General features: G+C 37.0%; 2 long non-coding RNA genes across 2 annotated transcripts; both read right to left on the reverse strand.

Annotated features, from left to right (window-relative positions):
* Positions 1-9,651: 9,651 nt before the first annotated feature.
* LOC135778208 (uncharacterized) lies at positions 9,652-10,966 on the reverse strand. Its single transcript, XR_010544435.2, has 3 exons — positions 10,836-10,966; positions 10,583-10,685; positions 9,652-10,501 (listed from the first exon to the last, which is right to left on the reverse strand). It is a non-coding gene; the product is annotated as an uncharacterized lncRNA (long non-coding RNA).
* Positions 10,967-11,401: 435 nt separating this feature from the next.
* LOC141280921 (uncharacterized) lies at positions 11,402-15,723 on the reverse strand. Its single transcript, XR_012335266.1, has 3 exons — positions 15,273-15,723; positions 12,955-13,010; positions 11,402-11,535 (listed from the first exon to the last, which is right to left on the reverse strand). It is a non-coding gene; the product is annotated as an uncharacterized lncRNA (long non-coding RNA).
* Positions 15,724-24,719: the final 8,996 nt, after the last annotated feature.

Consider the following 24,719-nt stretch of genomic DNA (forward strand, 5'->3'; position numbering starts at 1 on the left):
CCGTATCCTGTTGCTGTAGTGTATTCATATTTTGTTCAAATCCAGCATGGTTATGCCAATTTAAATACTTAAGTAGGAAGTGGCACATTGTTGTACCCTTTGTTTTACCCTGGATGTATTTTTTATTTATATATGGCCCTACCTCTATGCACCTGCACTCTTGTACAAAATAAATCTATATACTGTAAAGTAAAATAAAGTATATATTCTTTAAAAATCATTGGTTGCCATTTTTTATGTGCCCCTCTGGTTAAACACTGGCCCCTCCTTGGCCCCCCTGGTAAAATTTGTCTAGAACCGCCACTGGTGTTGTCTTTGACCTTTTGTCCTTTTTCAGATTACCTCCATTGTTTATGCCAAATATCATGGTAATTATAATTGCAGTTATAACCCCTAGGGCCCACAGAACCTTCCAATTCCCACACAGCTTCATCTCTGTGGAAAAATACACTTATGCCTATTGGCTAAATTCAAAAAACACTCTTAAACTTAATACTTGATAAAAGGTAGGAGTATAGTGAAAGAAGTAAAACGATGGAAAAACATACACTTATATGACGTTTACAATCACTTCTGTCAGGATCTCCACCACCTTATGGAAATCCAATTGATCTAACCCACACCCTAGCCGGGGCGTGGATACACCTGTTATTCCTTTTTCTCACACCAATCTTTCATACATCTGAGGCTGTAGGTAAAATTCTCATATATTGGTAAATCAGTACAATTTTGTTCTATTATTAAATGAAAAATCAATCTGCCGTCGTCCTCATGGGTAACTGCACATTCACCTGAGTGTTTGTTCTGTCTTACAACCTTTTGTGTACCGTACTTCGCTTTGAACTGTACGGCTATACCTGCTCCGTAGGCACAATCTGTACTCACACAGTGTGCTAGGGGTTCTGTTACTGGGCTGGAAAAAATGTCACCTTTTTATGCACAATTTTACAGAATGTTTGTTGACTTTGTTGTTGGTGTTGTTTGAGTGTTACCACTGATGTGTTACCACTGATGTTTCACTTCCTGTTTGTTCTCTCTGTATTCCAGCTGATTCACTTTCACTTTCAACACTCTCCCTCTCTTGGACCTGAGTCCTCAGGTCCACACCTGTGTCTGTTATAGACCCAATCAGCATTTTTAACAGCTGGGTCGTTCTCACAATTTCATTGTTTGGTAGCCTGTCAGGAAAAATGTTTAATCATAGCAGTTAGTTTGTAGAAATAAACAGCATTAGTTACTGTCAGGATTGGATCCTACACCAAGGCGTTCCGTGGGCCTGGAAACTGTCGACCTGTAAGCAATTCAAAGGTTGTGAAACCAGAAATCCTGTTAACAGAAGAGCGAATAGACATTAATGCAATTGGTAATGCCTCAAGCCATGTTATTTTTGTCTGTGCACAGATTTTGGCAAGTCAAGTTTTAATGTCAAAGTCAGGTTCAGTATTTCAGCTTTACTCTAGCATTGGGGTGACAAGCAGCCCCGAAACTATATGTCAATTCCAGTGCGTGTTTGTCAATTTTGTCATATCTAACTTTGTCTTGGGAAACCATGGTTGGGGATATAAGTGGTCTATTAGGCAGTTGACAACAGCCACTTCATTAGGTACCTTCACAGCCTGTAGTATGTGTCAGGCTTCGCTAGCATGTGTTATAGGCCGGCCTGTTGTTGTAACAAATCCACATCTCTGCCATATGGCAGTTCCATATATACTGCACCAATCACATATGCAGAATCACTAAAAATGGTCACCCTCTCTTCACCAGCGTAGTGCAAGGCTTTGATAACAGCTATCATTTCAGCTCTCAGTGCTGACTGCTTACCCTCCAATTTACCACTCACTCTAGTCACAAAATCACCCTCAACCTGTTCAACCACTGCAAAACCTGCCTTCAATGTGCCATCTGCTGCTCTGAAACAACAACCATCTGTAAACAGTGTGATTACCGGTGGGGCAGTTGTCAGTGGTACCGCGAACAAACCATCTCTCAATTTGTTTGCTTTTTCAGTCAATGGTATGCAATCATGTGGCTCACCCTCAGTGATTAGATCTGCCATTTGAACACCTTCATGCACATATATGATGTCTGGGCTGGCAATTTCCTTAAATACAAAGTTTGTTACAATAATCAGTTATTTTTCTATTCTCACAGCTTTTCTTGTTTACCTTTTATAGTGTTCTATGGTGTTCTTTTTTTCTTTTTCAATTTATTTCTTTTATCTATTTTAATTTCCTTTCTGCCATAGCTGTTCTATGCCATTGATATTTGCTTTTTAGCTCAATACCATCAGTGGAGTTCTGACTTCCTCTGTAGATACCAAATTCAATTATGCATTTCTTCATGTCAGATTAATAGGAGTCTGATTTGATTTTAGAACAGGTAGTCACACCTAACAACAAAGTTCTTGATCAGCTTTTAAATTTGTCTAGCTGATTTTCTCATAAAGATTGTCTGTGTCCCTATAGTAACAAGGTCTTTACTAAACATTGAACGGCTGTTTACTCTTTCCCCTTTTTCACTCAAAGGCTCGTATGAAGATGAAAAAGTTCAGTGTCCAGCGAAGTATTGTCCAGTTTCTCTTGCCTCCAAGAACAGTATTGTCTTTGTGAGTCTTTCTGGACTCCACTCAGTCTTTTTTTCTGAACATTGTGCAGTGCCCCCTTCACTGCTTCATATAGTCCCATTCATATAGAATGTGTCCACAGTCCAGTTTATGAGTTACTTCTCTCTTTGCAACTCCAACACTTTGATGTCACACACAGTTTTTGCCATTGTCTTTTCATCGCCAGCTTTTATTCACTTTCTTGAATGTCAAAGGATGGGAATGATCAGCCCACAAGGTTTCAGCTTGACCCATGCAAAATATTGCCTTTTGATTTAAAATAAAATTTATTTTGTGACCACCTTCCATCATCAGATGAAGACTCCTCTTCATTATGCAATAATCTATCTTTGTATAATTTATCTATGTCATTCACCTTTTAATAATTTTTCTGTCCTTTTTTATTTTTTATCTTTATTTCCACCTTTAATAACTTGGTTTCTACTCTTTTTCTCTAATTTGTTGTTTTTTCTTTCAAAGCTTCGCTTCTGTCTTTCTGCTAGGGGTGTCTTCGACTAAGGATTTACATATTCGAATCAGAATTGTCGAATCTTTCCATAGTCGACCGATAGTCGAATCATCTATGTTTGTGTGCATGGGTTGGGAAGGGGCCAGGTAACTTTTATTTTCTTTCACAAGCAGCACACATAAACAACTTTCTGATAAAGTGACCAAAACTGTCTTTCGATGCATTTATATATATATATATATATATATATATATATATATATATATATATATATATATATATATATATATATTTTTTTTTTAAGGTAAAATGTAAGGCAACATTTGTTTAATTATTCCTCATAACATTTTAAAGCCACGATCTACAGACCATCACACAAAAATAAATTTTGATAAATAAACCTAAAAAAATAACAAATGTGTTCCTGCTTTGGAAACTCCGGCTACAATTAAGTGTTTTTATTTAATTTGGAGATAGCGCGTCAAAGCAGTCATGACCAAAAAAACCCGACAAATGAGAAAGGACAAATAATTTGTGATTGTGACTGTAAATGATAAAAACTAAGCGTTATATACAATTCGTTGTATATAACCATATATACAAAACGTTAATTTATAACAAGAAAAACACTGAAATTAATGATTTTATAGACACTACGCGTTATTATTTAGCACAGAAATACCTGCTTGCTTGCTTTGACTTTGATCATCTCTGTATTAACTTTAGATACAGAAAGACCGGATGATATTATTTATTTCAGGAATCTCTTTGCTATCATTTGAAAGTGAACACCGACCGACAATAATATTAAATCACAAGAAAGACATTCGTGTCAGGCAGAAATAGGTTCGGTGCAGATACTAGTTTCCGTTTCATCACCGAAAAAAAAAACGGCTTACCTGTTTTGTAGTTTAACTTTTGACTTTTGAAGATAACCACTCTGTTTTCAATACATTTTAAAAACTTATACTCGTCGAAAAACATCCGTTTTTTAAAGTTTAGTTTGATGAACTCCTAAATATGAGACGCAGAGCACCTAGCCTGTTCGGCTAAATTACATGCGCAAGCATGGCCAGCACGCAATACCGCAACATCGATACAACGAAAAGCTATCCAAAATTTACATACTTAAATTAGATCAGAATTTACGTTTATAATAAATACAATTTTGTTAATAAAATAAGGTCAAAAGTAACAAAGTGCAGAACAAATATGCAAAATGCCTCAAGTGCACGGAAACAAAACACAAGCCAAATAGTTAAATCAGATAACCCAAAGTGATTTATAAATACAATAAAATATAGAAATTATTAAAAGAACGAAAGGCATAATATAATTTGCCAGCTTTTTCTTTTAAATGTAGAAACAAAGAGGCAATGGTTTATTAACATATAAACCTCTTATGGAAGTGTAGCCCAGTCACAGGGGTTGTTGGATTTATTAAAGCATTTTAAAAATATTTATTGAAAGCTGCTACTTCACATATTATTTGCAGCATTATCATAATATGCAGTATATTAATATATTGTGAGAAAGATGTTATATGTGAGATCAGATAATGTGTGCACCCACGGCCAAAATTGAATGATCCTCATTTCGTAACACATCTGCGACGATTCGACTGTGAGATTGGTAGTCGAATCAGGCTTATCCTATCGATGCATCGAATCTTCGACTATTCGGGGTCACCCCTACTTTCTGCTAGGTTTTGCTTAATCCCATTTATGGTTTGAACAGACTCACTATATCACAGACACACTACATTTTCACACAAATAAAATCTACATCTGCATTCAATTCACCGCTATTGATTTGAAAAACAGGCTGTTGCATTGGGGCTTTGGCTTCCCCATAAGGAGGAGGTGTGTGCAAGGAGGGGTAGATCAATTTCACTGGGGGTTTGAACTGGAGGAGGAGCCGTAGGTGTCACACTTGAGTCTGGCTGACTGTTTCCTTGTTTAACTTCCGTTTGCTTTGCAGCTGCACCACTGCCAACTTCCCCTTTTTCTATTTGATTTAATAGCCTGCATGGCAGCAGCAACCAGAGCTAATCTCGTCCGAATTCTCAACTCTTTCTCTAAGCTAGTCACATTTGGCCCTTTACCAAACCACTTTTTCCTTCTGCTTTTACAATCTTAATTTTGTTTACCAGTCTATGTTCCATGGCACAAATAATAGGCGTGAGAGGAACTCTCTTTTTCTCCTCTGCCTCCCAACAGTTTTCTTCTCTCAACGTGTTCCACGCTAATGCAACCTCTTTTTGTCTTTTCTCTATATACAAAATCATTTCGATCTGTTCGGACCATCCTAAGCCTCACAATCTTTTGCAAATACACATACACTGGTGGACACTCATACTCATCACATTCTTTCTGAAATTTAGCCATTTTCACACAATTTACAAACATTCAGAATTTCAAAAAAAGCACAAAACGTCACTCTTATCTAGCAAAAGAATATATACACCAGTAGTTTTCAGGGGTTTCACCCGCGCGACTACTGACCCGTCTTTTTAGCGAAAGTTGAAAGCGATTAAAAAATATCCGGATTAAAATCAGAATTTACGGAACTTGCATCCGAGGGACTTTAACCCACTTGGTACTTTATAATGTCTAATACATTAAGGGCCTCCAACCCAATTTTACCTTTATGGGACGTTTCACCCAACAGACCATTCAACCTGGTTGGTACTTTATACTGTCTAGTACAGTAAGGGCCTCCAACCCAATTTTACCTTTACGGGACTCAAGCCCGAGGGCCTCAAACCCAAACTTATTACTCTATTCTTTTAAGTTTTTCAATCTGATCTTGTATTCAATTATTACTTTCAGTTTGGATCTCCTTATCAACACAATTAATTTGGTATATGTCCAATAGCAGAATTTGATAAAACAGGTTTCTGCTTACCTTTGTTTTAGAAGACCGGTCTTTTGTGTTGAAATGGAGCCCTCCCTTACTCGATCTTAGGCAATTCGAAACTTCTCTTAATCTCCTTTCCCCTCCAACAACGTCGGGAGTCACCAATTGTTGGACTTTAAGGCGTCCAAAGCATGTTCATCAATGGAGAAAGACACAAATATCTAAATTGAATATTTATTGATCAGATATGAAAAAGTTACAGCATGCTGGAGTGTCTCAAATCCTACAGCAGGATTTGACAAACTTCCAGCTCAGAACAAAAACATGAGTATTTATCGCCGTTCTTTCTTCAGAATTCTCCTCCCCCAGCTGGCTATTCTCCTTATCAGATTCCATCACCACATTCCTGTGGGGGTTGCCTATCACACACACACAGACAAAGAAAAAACAAACTGTTCTCCGCTCATCCCTGAGAGCCATGCAGTCCGTCACTTGCTCCCCAGTACTCCTCCACTTCACATATGGTTGACTTCACATAGCATGTTATAATGCTTTCTTAAAAACAAATCATTAATAAAACATTCATTTATTCATAAAAAACATAAGCTGTAAGATGAAAGTGATTATTATGTAAAACATATTTCAATATCATGACATCATTTCATTATTCGTAAAATTGGTTATATGAATAAGGCACACATTAACTTCTTTAGATAGATAAACACATATTAAATCTTTTACTGCAATACTACTTCTAAGCAAACACTTTAATCATTATTAAAAACCATCTGTTAGGGAAGAAAACACACACACACACACACAAAGAACAAGCACAGGAGATTCTGTTCTTCAAGATTGAGCTGCCATGCCCCCATTAAGTTATTCTGTATGCAACCTTCATTTCATTGGTTAATACAAATTTATCAAAGACAACATCTTATATTTATTACATCAATTATTCAATGATTAATACTGATTAAGTAAGAAATACATTGCATATTTTATCCTGTGAATATTAAAGCATTAGTTAATAACATGGTTGCCTGTTTGCTTTTCTCCCTCAGGCCTCTCTCTTATTTTAACAATTTACAGACGTACATTCCTCAGCATATGCTGTTTCTCCCCCAACCGAAACCACACAGACAACTTTCTTGTACTCAGCACAGAAAGCATAATGGCACATATGAATTATAACATGACATACTGATTAATAAAACAACATAAAAATCCCACACGGCCCCCTGGTGGTCCGCGGCGGCCTACAAAATTTCATTATTAAATTTTTTTTTTTTCATAATTTATTTTTCTGAATATATTTTCTGAATATTTGCACATTGGTGGGAATACTGAATTGAATAAAAATATCTAAAATATTCAAACTGACACAGGATAGACCTGATAGGTGCAAAGCTAGCCTATCTTACGCTTTGCCAACGTTGTGTTTTGCGTCCCCAACGTCATATACGTACACATTCATATTGCGCGCGAAATAGAACAGCATCTCGGAGTTAAGTAAATAATACATTATTCAGGTTTCATTAAATATACGCTAAATAATTTGGTGAATTTAAATTTGGATTGGAACTGTTAGCTGACGTTTCTAACTAAGACCAAGTTTGCTAATCAGCACCAACATGGATCGCTTTTTAGTAAGGAAAGGGACAGATGTCGGGACAGATGTACAGGCTTCTGCTGCATGCTCTGCAGACAAAGCTACAACTTCGGCGGAAACAGGGAAACGTAGTGGGAAAGGAAAAAGAAAATACAGTGAAGATTATGTTAAATATGGATTTACAGTAACGACTGACAAAACAGGAGAAGAGGTACCACTATGTTTTGTATGTTCAACGGTGCTTTCAAATGAAACCATGAAACCGTCGAAACTTTCTCGTCATATGGAGACACATCACAGCTTCTTGAAGGCCAAGCCTATTGAGTATATGCAACAGATGTTGCGTGATTTCAAAGGACAGCAGACGCTCATGAGAAAAAGTGCAAAGGTCAGTGAAAATGCGCTGAAAGCCTCATATATGGTGGCTCTTAGAGTTGCACAATGTAAAAAGCCACATACAATTGCAGAGCAGCTGATTTTGCCAGCAGCTATAGACATGTGTAAAACCATGATGAACGAAGAATGTGCAAATAAATTAAAAACGATTCCTTTGTCAGATAGCACAGTCGGACGTCGAATTGAGGAAATGGCAAATGATGTGAAAGAGCAGTTGATAGAGAAACTTTGATCAGTTCAAGGATTTTCCATTCAATTAGACGAGACGACAGATATAACAAATGACGCGCAACTTTTGGCATTTGTGAGATACGAGGATAATAGTGCAATGTGTGAGGAATTTCTCTTTTGCAAACCGCTGCCAGGGCGAACTACAGGTGCTGAGATCTTTTCAGCTATTGATGACTTTTTCAAAGAACACAATATTTCGTGGCAGAAGTGTGTGGCGCTATGTAGCGATGGTGCCAGAGCAATGAGTGGGAGCCAGACTGGATTGATTGGGCACGTAAAGAAAGTAGCACCGGCAATAATTTGGACACATTGCATGATTCATAGAGAAGCTCTGGTTGCCAAGGATCTCAGTGTTGAGTTCAGCGAGGTGTTTGATGCTGTTGTTAAAACCGTAAACCTGATCAAACGAAAAGCATTAAATACACGCCTGTTTGCGTCCCTATGTCAAGGCTTAGGAAGTGAACACACCTCTCTCCTTTACCATTCAGAGGTGAGATGGCTCTCACGCGGCGCAGTGCTCGCCCGTGTGTTTGAACTATGTGACGCTATCTATGCTTTCTTGTGCGAAAAGGAGTGCACTGAACTGGCTTACATGTTCAACGACAGCCACTGGTTGACTAAGCTGGCGTATCTCACCGATGTTTTTGCAGAGCTTAACAAGTTGAACACTTCAATGCAAGGGAGAGATTCAAACGTCCTGCAGCTCTACGAAAAACTAGAGGCATTTGTTAAAAAAATGTCAAGATGGATAGAACGAGTGGAGAGTGGTAACTTGGCTATGTTTCCTTCAGTTGAGGAATATTCTGACAGCACTGACATTAAAAACATTGTGTGTGAGCATTTGAGGAAGCTTGTGCTTCAATTCCGAAAGTACTTCCATGATTCTGATGAGTGGCGCTGTGACAGCAAATGGATCCTGCTCCCATTAAGTGATGATGCAGCAGCAGGGTAAAGCTTAACTACTGTAGAAGAGGATCAGCTCATAGAGATGTCCACAGACTCTGTCAGGAGGCATATGTATGATACACAACCCCTAATGAAGTTCTGGATAAGTTGCCAGACAGAATTTCCAGAGCTTTCAGCAAAAGCAGTGAGGTGTCTTTTACCATTTCCAACAACATACCTTTGTGAGAGCGGGTTTTCTACACTGGCATATCTAAAGAACAAGTACAGGGCAAGGCTAGAACCAGAGAATGATATGAGGCTGTCACAATGTAACACTATATCACCACGAATAGACAGACTGTGTGGTAGTCACCATGCCCAGAAATCCCACTAACAGGTAAGGAGTACTTACACACACACACACACACACACACACACACACACACACACACACACACACACACACACACACACACACACACACACACACACACACACACACACACACACACATAAACACAGTAGCGGGCCACGGATTACTTGTTAGTCCAAATGGTGGTCCCTGGCACAGAACCAGTTGAAAACCCCTGATTTACAACAATTGTTAATAATTTAGAGGTCAGCTCTGGGATGAAAAGAATTTGGCTACCAGTAAACATAAAATTAAGTAATGAGGATATTTGGTACCAAAGAACGTGCAGCATACCAAATAAATCGTCATTTCTAACAATAAATTATTATCACTTATCCTAGAGGAAAGCTCTGGACTAGAATAGACTATTATAATGGCACTGCTGACCTGGAACACAATATTTTCACTTTGCTGCAATAAGATCTGTATATTGTGAATTAAAAATGAACAAATACTTGATTGATCCTCAAGGGGAAATTCAAGGTTCCAGTAGCTTATAACACCACACACCAACATAAACAGAATGATAAAAAAAAACAAATCCACATGACTAAAAAAACCCAGTAAAAGACACTAAAGATATAAAAAAAAATATCCACATGAATGTAATGTATAAGCATGAGGCGCTTACAATCAGTACTTTATCTCGTGCACCTGTATAAAGGACAAACATCCTCGCCATTCCATATCTATACGAGGAGCTGCCCTTAGGGCAGGGTCACAGGGAATTTGAAAAATAAAAGAATAGTAATTTTCAAAGTGAAGTGTGGATTGGTTGAGTGTAGTGTGACACTTCAGGATTCTTTAGGGTTCTTGATGTTACTGACTGCAGGATAAAGAAAGGTTTCCAGTTGTCAGCGATGCTGGGGTGTCAGTAGTCAGCCTCGGTTTAAGGGGTCATCTGTGGGTCCCTCTCAGCTGTGTACTGCCTTTTTCCGCCTTTACGGTCAGATGCTCCTTTCAGGTAACACGTAACATTAACCTGGACAGCCCAATCAGTGGCATCCTGGGTTGCAGGGTTCTTCCGGATGGCTCCTGTAGAAAATACAGAACTGTCATTCCATTTGAATAACATAAGGCCATACACATCTACTTAAATATAAAAATCTAACTTACTTTGAACAATGGTCTTCAGAAACAGGTCTCTAAAACATGCTTGATTCCCTACACCAGTCCAGGTTGTATTAATGGAAAGGTGATTAGAGAAGATACTCTAAAGCTGAAAATTCAAAAAAAGTGTTACAAAATACATTTCTCTGAATTTTCTCATACATAAATGAGAGACAGGCTGTGGATTCAGACTGTATATGCAGTATACAAACTTAATTTTACTTTTTAGATTACCCTACGGCAAAATTAGCACACTTACAAATTGTTCCTGGAGCTTTTTATCCTGCCTCAAAGTGTTGTCAAGCAACGCCAAAAGTGAGCCGCTGTCATCTGAAGCTACAAAATGAAAGGCATATGGTAATATTGGACCTACATCACAGACAAAAAAAGTGAAATTTAAGAAAGAGTGCATGTTCTCACATGCTCGTTCACTACATTCCCTCAGGGCTTGCTTCTTCTCCCTCACACTGCAAAAAATTATTGACTTACCTAGGTTTTTTTTGTCTTGTTTTCTAATATAAATATCTAAAAATTCTCAAATTGAGATACATTGACTTGGTAAGCAAGTGGCTTAAGATATTAAGTCTTGTTTATTAAAATAAATGATAAAAATCAAGAGTTTTTCTTTTTACTTAAAACAAGTCAAAATATCTGCCAATGCAGTAAGAAAAATAAACTTAAATTTAGTTGATCAAGTTGAAACTGGAATTAAGTTTATTTTTCTTACTGCACAGGTAAATATTTTGACTTGTTTTAAGTAAACAAAAACCTCTTGATTTCCATCATTTATTTCAATAAACAAAACTTAATATCTTAAGCCACTTGCTTACCAAGTCAGTGTATCTCAATTTAAGAATTTTCAGATATTAATATTTGAAAACAAGACAAAAGAAAACTAAGAAAGACATTCATTTTTTTGCAGTGCAGGGCTTGGTTTTCATTCTGGAGTCTCTAGAAATCTACATTATAAAAAAACAATAACTAAAGGCACTATTTTCAACAGTGGGGAACCTTCAGGGCCTTCTACGCCTTCAGAGAAGGCCTAAAAAAATTAATAAAATTTTTTTTTATAATAATAATACAAATAAATAATATAGTATTCAATAAAAATATGTTTTTACATTTTAAAATTTCTATTTAATTCAATTTAATACAATACATGTTATATATTTTCTCTCATCTGTTCTAACGTTAAGCTTACTGTCAGGTTCATGTCATGAAAACATCTAATCCAATCAGAATCGTCTGTCTCTATTAAGGCCCGGTTATCTGGCTCATTCATTGGTTAGGACTTCATGAATCCCAGGGAAGGCCAAGCTATGTGTTTTGGTGTGGAGAGTGACGGGCAAATCGACCAATCACGTTTTGATTTCAAGGGGGCGGGTAAAAAACAAAACATTGTAAGCCTTCATGAAGTCCTAAGCATGCAACAAACTGGATGCGAGCTGCCGTAAAACACCAAAGACGAAGATCATAGACCGTTAATATTAATACAGTCTAGTGCCCCGAATCTCTGCGGTGAGAGTGGTTGAGGTAAATGGCGGAAAACGTGATTGACGTTGTGGTTAGCTTGATAGGGCTGAGGTAAAAACGAAATAACTTAAGCGCGTACTCGTGAAGAGCACAGCCGGGAGAAGCGCGTGCAAAGGAGACTGTGCATATGACGCGAACACGAGTAAAATAAAGGGTTTAATTATACTTTTACTTCCTGACAGTTTCACTTGTTACGTGAGGATAGTAATGACTGACAGACGACACCGAATTACATACAATATAATTTCCTAACTAAATCTGAGAGAATATGAAAACATTCAAATATTTTTTTCCCCGCTATACTCGACGGGCAGGGCGGAGATACATTTTGGTAGCCCTCGGGGCTCGGGCTAGAGATTTTGCGAGCCCTGGATATCTTATAACAACAGTTATAAGCCACAAGGAGGTGCACTGAGAATGCAGGGTGCTATATTTCCCCTTATGAAAAAGGCTAACAAGGTATCCTACAGCTAAATATATATTTCCAAAAAATAAATTAAAGAACATAATTTAAGCCTGTTAAATGCAAATTTACAGAGCCCCTGTCATTACAGAGCAGCAGAGTCTGTATTTGTGTTTATCAGTTAGATTAAAGTAATTTTAAACTTTTAAACTGCATTTAAAGGCAGACAATGCCCATTCTGTAATTTAACTTTGCGTGCTCAGAATTTTTACACGTTCACTGTATGATTTAACGAAATACGAATAGCCTAGTATTATGGATGGAGAGGCATTTGCACTTCATTGCATATTTTGAAGGCCCAGCTGAAGTACCCACGGTTCGCCACTGATTTTCAATACTGTTAAAACACTGCACACTAAGACACAGACCTAGAATATACTACCTTGATAGCTGAAAACGTCATGCTGTACACGAGATGCTGTGCTCTGGGCAAGTTATCTGCAAGAAAATATGAACAAAACCACATTGTTAATGCCACTTCAGCTACTGGATTAGAAGCAGAGAGCAAACTTAGTGTAGCAACTTTTAAATAAAAAATAAAAGAACTAGAACTTTGCTTAACCCTCTGGGGTCTAAGGGGTTTTTAGGGCCCTGGGGAAGTTTTGACATGCACTGACATTTGTGCTTTTTTCAGTTGCTTGAAAACATATTAATGGCAAAAGTCTCATAACACTGTGTTCATCACAAACTGGGCTTCAATATCATATAATCAACATGTATGTACATGTTTGTATTTTTGAGAGAAAAATGTTTATGCGTGGTTTTTGAAAAAACAAAATTTTTAAGTCACTGATATAACTTCACAAAACTCATTCTAAACAGGTTTTCCCAAGACTTTTCAAAACAGCATCTAGTAGTCTAGAGTTTTTTCTTCAAAATGATGTGAAAATCATATAGCCTACTTATTCACATAAAGCAAGATATTGATTTACAATTTTTAAGACACTTTTGCTTGTGAAAGGCTGTATGCGTGGAGGCGGGAAAGCTCCTGAATAATCAATGATTGACAGCTGAGAGACAAAAGAGTTGAATAATGAGTCACATAATGAGCCTTGTGGGGATGTTCAACAGGAATGCAACTTTCTCTGTAGTAAAACCATGATAAGGTTTACTTTTCAATATAATGTAAACACACACACACACATTATATATATTTCTATTGAAATATTTTCTATTAATATCACAAGTACAAGTTACCCTTTAAAAACCATAGTAGCCTAATCATGGTAAAGGTACTGTTTGGCCATCGTAAAGTGAACACAGGGTTTGTGTTTGGTTGGCCAGCGAGAGGTTTACTTTTGTGCAGTAGAAAGCTCAAAAGAACAACTGCCTATCGTTGTCTGGACTCCTATTTGTGTTTTTGTAATCATTATAGTAGAAACACAACCAGGGACACGCGTGATAAACTTATCAATGTTTGTTTACAGCCGCCTCCATTACCTCACGTGTTGATCATGAATGCACTAAACGTGTGCACATGCGCGTGTTCCTGTGTTTAATAAACTTGCTGTGCCAAGATATGCGCTTAGACGCAACTAAATAAGGATTGTACTGTTTGCAATCGCGTATTTTATAAGAATACCAAAAAGCGCGTCGAGTTTCCTGACTCGCGTGTTGGTGTATGTGTGTTCCAATCACGTGAACTGTTTGACGGAAGAACAAAGAAAACACTCGCGTCTGGAGATACTGACACACATCCGCAAGTAAATAAGGATTTAGATGTCGGACATCGATCCCGTCACACTGACGAAGCACACACACTCGCGTCTGTCTGGAGATTTAGGCGCGAGTAAACAAGTATGTGATGTGTGCAATCGCATCTTTTATGATGATACCACAAAGCGCTTCAAATATGAGGCATTGTGTGTTTGTGTGTGCGTTTGGACGTCGATCGAGTCACACTCGCGTCTGGAGATAACTTTAGTTACAGTCACGAGTAAACAAGTAGATGTCATGTTTCCAGCACTCGGATTAAAACTCAACACAGCAGTGAATGGCTGCAGAGACGGAATGTCCATTGACTGAGGGGTTGACTAATGAATATGGATGATCTCTGCTCTTCTCTTCAATGGAGCGGGGCGTGGCTCATTATAGATAATGAAGCAACAGAAGAAAGACGGTACATTTCTCTCTTCTAATACAGTTAACAACGAATTACAATATTTGTTTTCGATTTCACTTACATCTTCCAAAAGCATACATTCCAAGCATTATGTAGACATTTATCTTTTGTTTCTATGACAAATATTCGTTAAGTTAGAGTTAATTTTTCTGACGTGTTTCTGAAAGGACTTCACTGAGGGAGAGAGAACAAAACGCGCATCATGTTTATTTTCTTAATTTTGCGAAAAGCACAACATGCTGTTTTTATTGGGAGTGGACAGAAAAAAACTAGACAATTTAACGTTTTAAATGATGTATAAATCATATCTGTATGTCCAAAATCAGCAGAGTTATCTAAGTCTCTTTGGGGAGTGATTGAAAAATAAAGAGTTTGCGGCGCCCGCGCCGCAGCCGACCCCAGAGTGTTAACCTCTGTGTGTACTGTAACAAAGGCAAAACAGCATGTGTTCGCTAACACTTGTTAGCCACTTTAGCTAGGGGATTAGCAGCATACTTGTTCAGACAAACGAAGTAATTTAAACAACTTATATACATGAACATAATCTTGCGTTACACAAAAATGAAACATGTACTTACTTAAACGATCGTAATTGATGCCTTTTTTCTTAAATATGTATCTTGATCCTCTCTCTTCAAACACTGAAAACTTGTAACGACGAGTGCTCTCTGGCAGGACACGGTATCTTCCGGTTTACAATTCTCCTGTCTTGTTGAGGTGCTGCCCCTCTCGACCGGTGGTGGTACTTCACTGTTTGTGCTTTAACACTTAAAAATTAATTTGTACAGGTCGCAAAATAATCCTTGTACATGTAAAAGGTTTTAAAAAATAAATAAAAAATCGATGTTGGAAAATAATGAAAGACATAAAGGAAATTTCCAGTCAAGTGCATAAATCAAAGACATGTAAAAATGTTGACCTGACTGAGTGCATACAATAATTCGATATATTTTACATATATTACTGTATAATCGCTTCAGAGTTTCAAAGTAATTTAAATGTAATTTCCTAAACCTTCAAGAATCTGTTATAAACCCTACTGGCTTTAGATGCATGTGAAACATGCTTGAACTGTAAAAAAAGGAAACTAACTGAAAACACATTCGTATAAACATAACTTACATATCTTTGCTTTGTAGCAAAACAACTATCCTATTGGATATAATTAACATATATAGGCTATTATGATTGTATAACCGCTTCAAATGTGAAAGGTAGTTAAAATGCTGTCAGTGTACTCTAACTCCATGGCCAATGGTCGATTTAGAGAACATTTCAAAGCGGCTTGCCGCCAGCCTGCCGCGGTCTGTTAGACGGAGGCAACCGCCAGAGAAAATGAAGCAGTTGGGCCGCCGGCTGGATGCCGGCGGCAAATCGCAAGAAGGGGGAGTGACGTATTCGGCGGCAAACGTTTCATCCCCGCCAGCGAGGCGCACCTATAGCCGACAGCTTAGGGCTGGCGGCAAAAAGAAGTCCTGCGGATATTTTTTGCTATCTGGGTTGTTGTTGCTGTTACGTGTGACGCTTCCGACACGTGATGTGATGACGTTTTCGCTTCACAAAATATACGGATTGGCTGTACAGACGAAACCCCAAGGGTGTCGGTTTCAGATTTATCCACTTTAGGACCCGGTTTCAAAAAATAGCGGATTCAGTCTCCCAAAACGCCGGATCCGTGTGGATGAAACGCCAATACGATAACAAATTTATACGTATGCAGTGATACGCGTCTCCGTGTGGACAGCCCCTGAGGATAGGGCAGTGGGTGTGGCCGAGTCCTCTGGACGAATCCATGTCTCAGTCAGAGCTAGGCAGTTGAAGGCTGACTGTGTGGCAAAGGCATGGATGAATTCAGATTTGTTAACAGCAGACTGGATGTTACAGAAGCCCACAGATAAAGACAGAGGTATTGGTAAGTTGTGGATTGGTCGCACGATGGAGTGAGTACGTTGTGTCTTGCGTTTGAGATGCGTGCGGTGTCTGTTGTGAATGACGGGAATGAACTGGAAACACATTGTTAATTGAAAGTAGAAAACATAAATAGAATAGTCCTAATTGATGAGAGAACTTTTGGCGAAGAAGGTGGTAGGAGTCTAAACAGAGCGTAAACAGGGCCTAAAAGGCAGGGTCCATGATCTCTGAAAGCCAATGTTGACATTTAAAATCATCTAAACAAACATGCCCCTACCCTAACAGAATCTGGACCTTCATTTGATAGACCCACCTCACACATACGCAACCCAGGCAATGTCATCGTTTAGTTGACACGCACCTTACCGCTGATTGGCTACAAGTGTGTTGGGAGATAAAGCATAGGGTTTTTAAAGATGTTTTCATTCAAAAGTAAATGCAAATAAATCCTGGTTGGTTATATGCAGCTATATAATGTTGCTTTCTGTTACAGTATTATTAAGGGAGGGTTTTTGTTTACTGGAAGGGGAGGAAGCACCACTGTGCTAATAGGCAGCACAAAAGTACACAGCACTGTCTTCAGTTTTTTTCAGCTGCATAATATGAAGTGTGGAATGTGTTTTCCCATGACCACTCACATTAAAATGGTCCTCAAATGTTTTTTCAACAGTTCTTTGTTCAAAGTAGATATAACCAATGAGTTTCAGTTCAGTGTTTCTTTGTGAACGCTGGTACCACAATATAGTGTCATAATTAGTTATTTGATGGTGGCAGGTAATTTTAGATGAACTTCCAAAACTCAGTAAAATTGCAGCAGGAGACTGCTCAACTTTATTAGACAACACAACACCTGTAAAGACAATAGCACATAATGTAACTAATAGTGTCAAAGAACAATAATATTAAAGTATATCAGAAAAATATAAAGAATAAATATTGTTATAGTTTTACCTATTGAAATAAGTACAGTAATAGGGAAAACAGGAAGTCTCTTCATGTTGATCTTGTGTGACATCTGATTGAAAAGATCAGATGTGAGCTTATATTGAAAACGGAGTGCACGATTTCTGAAAAACACTTTGGAAAAGGGAGTCGGGCCGAGTACAAAAACAAACTTGTAGCCAATCAAGAGTCTGGGTTGTGTATGTGTGGGGCGGGTCTATCAAAAGAAGGTCCATATTCTATTGGGGTAGGGACGAGATTGTTTAGGTGATTTCAAATATCAACATTGGCTTTCAGAGATCATGGACCTTGCCTTTAAAAGAAGGAGGAGACTATGAATGTCACTAATGTTCATTCAGTTAGTGTGTGCTCAACACGTACCTATATTGATACCCATTACTGCTCCTGAAGAACCCCAAACATTACTTCTAAGCCTTTCTAATCAAACTCGTAGAGTATTCCTGAAATGTCATAATTTGGAAGTTAAAATATGGAAGTATTTTGATGTAATACAATCCTGTTGTACAGTATATTCAACAGCTTGAAATTTTGGTCATTATTCCCTTTAATAAAAAGTTTTCGCTTACAGTATACAGAAGCTAATTAAAACATAAAATGTTAATAATGGGATTTTTTTGCATTGTATGCCTGAGTTGATCAATTAATAAATCAAAAGTGGAGAAAGCGAACCTAAAGGCTTAAAAACAAAAGTCTATTGAGAGATAATAAGACACAAGAGAACAGAAAACAGAATGGGGGAAACAGGAACAAAACAAGCTAGAAGTCTACAAAACAGGTGTTTGCTTTTCAAACATCTCACTATTGTTGGATTAATGAAAGATGAAGCAAAGTTTTTTTTAAGACCACCAAAAAGGAAGTACAAAAAAAAATGCTGGTTGGTTTTATGCAGCAGGGTAATGCTGCTCTCTACTGCAGAATTTTTGTTTAAAGGAAGGGGAGGAAGCACCACTGTGGTAATACGCAGCACAATAGTACACGGCACTGTCTTCAGGGTTTCTCAGCTGGATTAGATGAAGTGTGGAATGTGTTTCACCATGACCACTCACATTAAAACGGCCCTTAAATGTTTTTTCAACAGTGCTTTTGGCATAGTACATATTACCAATCAATTTTAGTTCATTGTCTGTTTGTGAACGCTGGTACCATAGTATATTGTCATAGTTCGTTATTTGATGGCGGCAAGTAACTTCAGCAAAACGCTCAGGACTCCAAAAAATTGCAGGAGGAGTCTGCTCAACCTTATTAGACAAAACAACACCTGTGAAGACACCAGCTATGCTTTTAACAACAAAGGCTTATAACCAATAATAATGCTATAAAATAATTCCTTATATATTTATTGTAAAGTTTAAAATAAAAAATATAATGTCAAGCTTATTATATTATTACCTATGAAAATAATTATGGTGATGGGTGAAACAGGTCCTCTCATGTTGATCTCTTACGTCAGAATGAAAAGCAAAGAACAGCTGAAACAACAATTTTAAAAGGAGGAGGAGACTCTGAATGAACATTACCGCTTTGAAATTTAAATTGTCTTCCTGTATTTTGAGTTATAAGCAGTGGCGGCTGGGCAATAGAGGGTGCTAGAGTATCGCCCTCTCTGGGTCACAAAGATAAAATAATAAAATTATTATTATTTAGTAAATTATATAAATTGATATTTATGTGATGTGACATAATAGAAAATCATTCGTGGAAAATTAGCTTTCCCCATACAGTAAATTCAATCTGCCTGTCTGCACGGGCAATCGAGATATTGCCCACAGGAGGCGGGTCTTTGTAGAAGTTTAGTTAATTGCGGAATCAAGAAATAAACACACATTATGATATGACATAACATTTTGCCAATCATCGTCCTCAAATCTGATCCGGGATCACTAACTTTACTACGACAATGCTGTTACTACAAATAAAACCTTAAACCTATTTTTTTTTTTTGGTACAGATACCACAGTTTAAACATCGGTTATACAAACAAATGGTAATCAATTCACCTAAGAGGATGTTACTACACTTTAACTGTAATAAAATCTTGGTAATTTAAAGCATTTCAGTATCAGATGGAATATTTTTAACACACAAGATCCCAGAATTTAACAAATCAGTAATCAAAAGAAGTTCTAATATGAAACAACATTGAACCAAATTCTAAAATAAATTCTTTGTGTGAAGATTAACTTTACTGTTTTATGATACAATCTACAAAGTCACAGAGATATTATAACAGAATGTGCATAATTTTAATCACAAAAATGTCTGTGACAGCACTCTCTAATGCAAGGTATGTACGCCAACATCCCTCATTTTTGTTAATTTTTCCCATATTTTGGCCTCAGATGTCATGCATAGGGAATAGTGAATTCATAAAGAATGAGTGAGCTGTTTTGGACACGGTTGTACTGTAGTTCAGATCTTGTTGTTCCAATTGTTTTCACCCCTGATTTTTTCTTTATAAACTCCAATGATTCTTGTCTTTGTTGTCTGGTCTTGTACTTCTTGTGGTTGGTTCAATTTACTTCAGTTTTATTTAAAGGGGTTTATAATGCATGTTTATAGTCGTGATTTGGTTTCCGAGGTGCATTAGGATAGATTAGGATAGATCAGAACATCCTACACAAGCTTGACAGAGGCAACATAATGTGTGAAAGCTTTTCATGGTAAAAGTGTAGTAACCATGTTTTTTTTTTTTTGTGTATTGATTACTATTAGCAAAACTATGGTTGTCAAATCCCATAGATATATACACTAGATGTCGCCTGGGCTATGGCAGTGCATTGGATTAAATGCGTTAAATAGAGCCACCTTTTTGAAACAGGGGAGCCTCTCCTCTTTAATGCATCAGCATCAATGTAGGCAAAGGTGTAACGGAAATAAAATCACCATAAATCGTCATAATTTGTCATAATTTTTTTTCTAGTTTTTTTTTGTTCGTTCCAACGGTGCAGAACTTTTCTATTTTATGCTCAAACCGCAAAGCATTACACACTTACTAAAGTTGAGAAAGTAAGATTTATGCTAAAGATTTATTGTCTCTGTGTATATGTAAATATATTCTCACGGATTGGTTACTCAACTGCTTTTTCCTATTTTCAAACCATTGTTGCTTCGGTTTAGGGAAAGATTTGGTGTTTGCGTTAATATGTCACTTTAGGCATTGGTTTATACTAGGGATGCACCGATAGGATTTTTTTAGGCCGATACCGATTTAAACTGACAACTTCTGGCCGATACCGATGCCGATATCAAACACTTGTATACAATAGTATACAGTTGGTCTAGCTAGTTTATTTTTGCATCAAATTATTTTTACTGAACATGGATTGGATCTTATTAACATTCAACTGACCAACATAATAAGAGAGGCACAAATTAAGCTAAAACAAATATAATAAGACAGCATGACAACCTTCAAAGGTGGTTTTTGCTATTCAGCATTTATTTTATTAACAACATTAACTCTTTTTTTTTTTTTTTTTTACATATAATGGATTTCTTTATGCAGTTAATTAATAAACAATCGGTATCGGCCTTTCTCGTGCTACTGCCGATATGCCGATGGTTTCAAATTCATCAAAAATCGGCCGATCACTAGTTTAAACAATTTTTTCTGATGTATTCTTTTATATTTTCTAAACTTTAATCAATTGTCGCCTGGCATTGGGGTTAGAGTTGTGTTTGGGTAGGGATGTCATTTTATGTAAATCTAACCCTAAACTGAAGCGACAATGGTAAGAAAATAGGACAAAACAGTTGAGTAACCAATCCGTGAGAATGCCACGGAAAAGAAATATGCGGAGATCCGTGAGAATGCCACAGAAAAATGAGCAAAAAATTATGTGACTATGCCACGGAAATTCGTGAGATCAGGTTGGAAGTTATGGTTTAATAATGTGCAAGTTTAATGCAAGTTTTATTGTTGGCCTGCGCAGGTGTTTGAGGATTGTAAAAAGATGTAATGGTAATGAAGATGAAAGCATTTGAAGCACTGTGTAATACTGGCAGCACAGTAGTATGTACTAGTGTCTTTGGTTGCTTTTGTACATGAACCACGAAGGAATGAAACATTTTCACCATCACCTGATACATTAAAGACATCTTGATATGGCTGTTCAATATTTGCAGTTTTGTAAAACATATAACCTAAGAGATTCAGTGTTGTGTCCCCACTGGTTCGCTGATACCATAATATGGTGTCATAGTTTTTGATGAAATGTTTGCATGTCAACTCAACCACACTTTCAGGATGACAGAACACTGAAGTTGGAGACTGCTGGATGTCCCTACATGAAGAAATGGCTTTACAAGAGAAGAATTTGAGATTATATTAGCATAAGTAAAATTACATTTAATTGACTGTAACTGGACTGTAATTTTGAATTTGGGAAATTTGATTGAAAAAAACAAATACTGCACCTGTTAGTGTGAGCATTGAAAGAAGTCGGATGGAGAGGCAAGACATCATGTTAAGTTTGCAATAACACTTGACATCTCAGTTGGTTATCACCTTTAGACAGGAAATGACATCACAAACCACCACACCAACTGCTACGATGTGTATTTTTTTCTGTTTCCATTGTAGAGTTTAATTTTTTTTCTATTATGTTGCCTGGTATTTACTAGATGGTGGTTTTAGGTGCACTGAATATCAGAGACAAGTTTTTGTCAAGGAAAAGAGAACATTTGTGACATTGTGCATAAGAAGCTGCACAGAAATATTCAGCACTGTCCTGGTCTTGTTTAGCCTGGAGAATCTTTAAAGTTACTTCATTCTGTCCATCGCCAGTTAAACTGAAATGATCTTTAAATGGTGCCTCAAGTTCTTTTATGTTGCTATATCGAGCAAAACCAATAAGTTTTAATGTTGAATCTCCATATAATCTTTTATACCACAGTATTGTGTCATAGCTTGTTATTTGATGCTTGCAGATCAGTTCTATGGTCATTTTAGGATTACACACCACATCAGCAGGGGACTGTTGAACATCCTTACAAATCAGGCAACCTGAGAAAAAATATTTTAGGTACATATTTATTTATAGCCTTGGAACTGTTTATATGTACTATTTTAATGATAATCCATATTACCTGTGAACCAGGACAAGAAGAAAACAAATGTGTAGATGATTCTAGTCATGTTGAGTCATACAGGTGCCAGAGAAACACTTCTAAAGTCTTGGTAATGTTGCAGGACTAGACAGAGGAAGTGATGTCATGCGGATACATATAAACACAGGTTCAAGGTTTGGCAAGCTTACAGTAGCTTTAGCAATTAGCCTTTGCTGGTATGTTGTAAAACATTACTCACTATAAATTGCAAAAAAATTGCATTTTATGACAAATTGATTGGTTGATAGCTTCATATACATGTAGTCTTAAGTCCTTTAATTAGAGCTGTAATGTAAAGGGAAGCTAACAGAGAAAAAAATCTAACATTATACCATTTCACAGTGGTATGCGACTAATCGAATAACTCAACTAACCACTAGCAACACATCTATCATTAAATATTTAATTTACTTTTAGTATTACTTGACATCAAATTGTAGTTACAGAGTTTACCTGCAGAGGTCAACTCTCAAAACTAACCAGGCAAGCTTTCACATTAATGTTCCTTTTGTGAAGTGTTTTTTTAAAGTATTTATAAGTGACAAAAACTCATTTAGAGATGCATTATAAATCAGTAATAGGGAGTTATAACAACATTAACAAAATGGGTGATAATGCTAACCTGCTGGTTTGTTTCAAACAACCCAGCAGGTTTACTTATAACCCCCACAGTTAAGTTAACTCTGTCCCTGCCAGCGTTTTAAAAAAGGTTGCCAGCCAGCGGCAGCATTTTTTATGATTTTCACAAAAGTTTAATGCCTTCCATAAAATGTTCTTCTTAAAATATATAAACATAGACTATATCAAATGAAAGAACAGACCCTGTGCGATCCTCAAAACCTACACGGACATACAGCTTTTTGCCCTAGGATGATATTTCCGGGTTTTATAAGTTGCAGAAGAGCATTTTTGCATTATTGGGGAGTAACAAAAAATGCAATGTTATGATAATTAGATTATGCTATAGGCTACTGCATGTGTCCATGGCCCGACCCTGATCAGATAACAGTTACTTGCAAAAAGTAATGTCATTTTTGAGGGTGTTTCTTTCTATTTACTGTTATTTCTTTAACTCTTTCCCCGCCATTGACAAGTTATCTCGTCAATGAAGAGAAAACATTTGCATGAAAAAACGTTATGAGTTTTTGGGTTAATCTGTAATATTGCAAGTATCCACTTACCCAATTTATAAAAAACTGAAGCAAAAAATATTTACTAATTTTAAACTGATGTGTATGTTTTGATAACCATTCTGAATCCGATCTCTAACAAAATTCTTCAAATATTTTTTTACAAATATTTTTAAAGAAAAAGACCAATATTTAAGAGTTTATAAACAGAGTAAAAATATAGATAGGAGATGAAACGTAATTTTTTCCCTGTTTTGTTTGTTTGTTTGTTTGTTTGTTGTTTGGAGAGGGTCTCCATTCAATATATATACACTCTAAAAAATGCTGAGTTGTTTTTAACCCAGGGCTGGGTCACTATTGGACAGAACACACTGCTGGGTTCAACCCGGGTTTTAACCCAATTGCTGGGTTATTGTCAATCAACCATGCTGAAACAACCCAGCAGTTGGGTGAAAATAACCCGGCAGTTGGGTCATTTGAACCCAGTAGTGTGTTCTGTCCAATAGTGACCCAGCCCTGGGTTAAAAACAACCCAGCATTTTTTAGAGTGTATGTATATGTATGTTCATATATTTTTATATATGGATGTCTAATCATCATCTACGTTGATAAGGTTATAATTTTACTGCTAAATTATAAAGTAATTAGGACCATGTAAAATACTTCAGCAGGAGTGAAAGCAGACAGATCTGTCTACCTTATTGGTTGCAATATTTATGAATTTAAATAAAAGCACTACTTTCTTTTATGTGAATGTGTTGCGATATAGCCCCGCCTGTTGAAAAGAAGACATGATAGTTCACCAAAAAAGGGGAACTCACTTTCAAATAGTTACAGACTTGTATACATTATTTTGCTCTGCTGAACACAAACAAAAATATTTGTAATGAAGCAGAAAACAGGAGCACATTT

The sequence above is a fragment of the Paramisgurnus dabryanus genome, chromosome 17, assembly GCF_030506205.2.
Source record: "Paramisgurnus dabryanus chromosome 17, PD_genome_1.1, whole genome shotgun sequence".
Lineage (NCBI taxonomy): Eukaryota > Metazoa > Chordata > Actinopteri > Cypriniformes > Cobitidae > Paramisgurnus > Paramisgurnus dabryanus.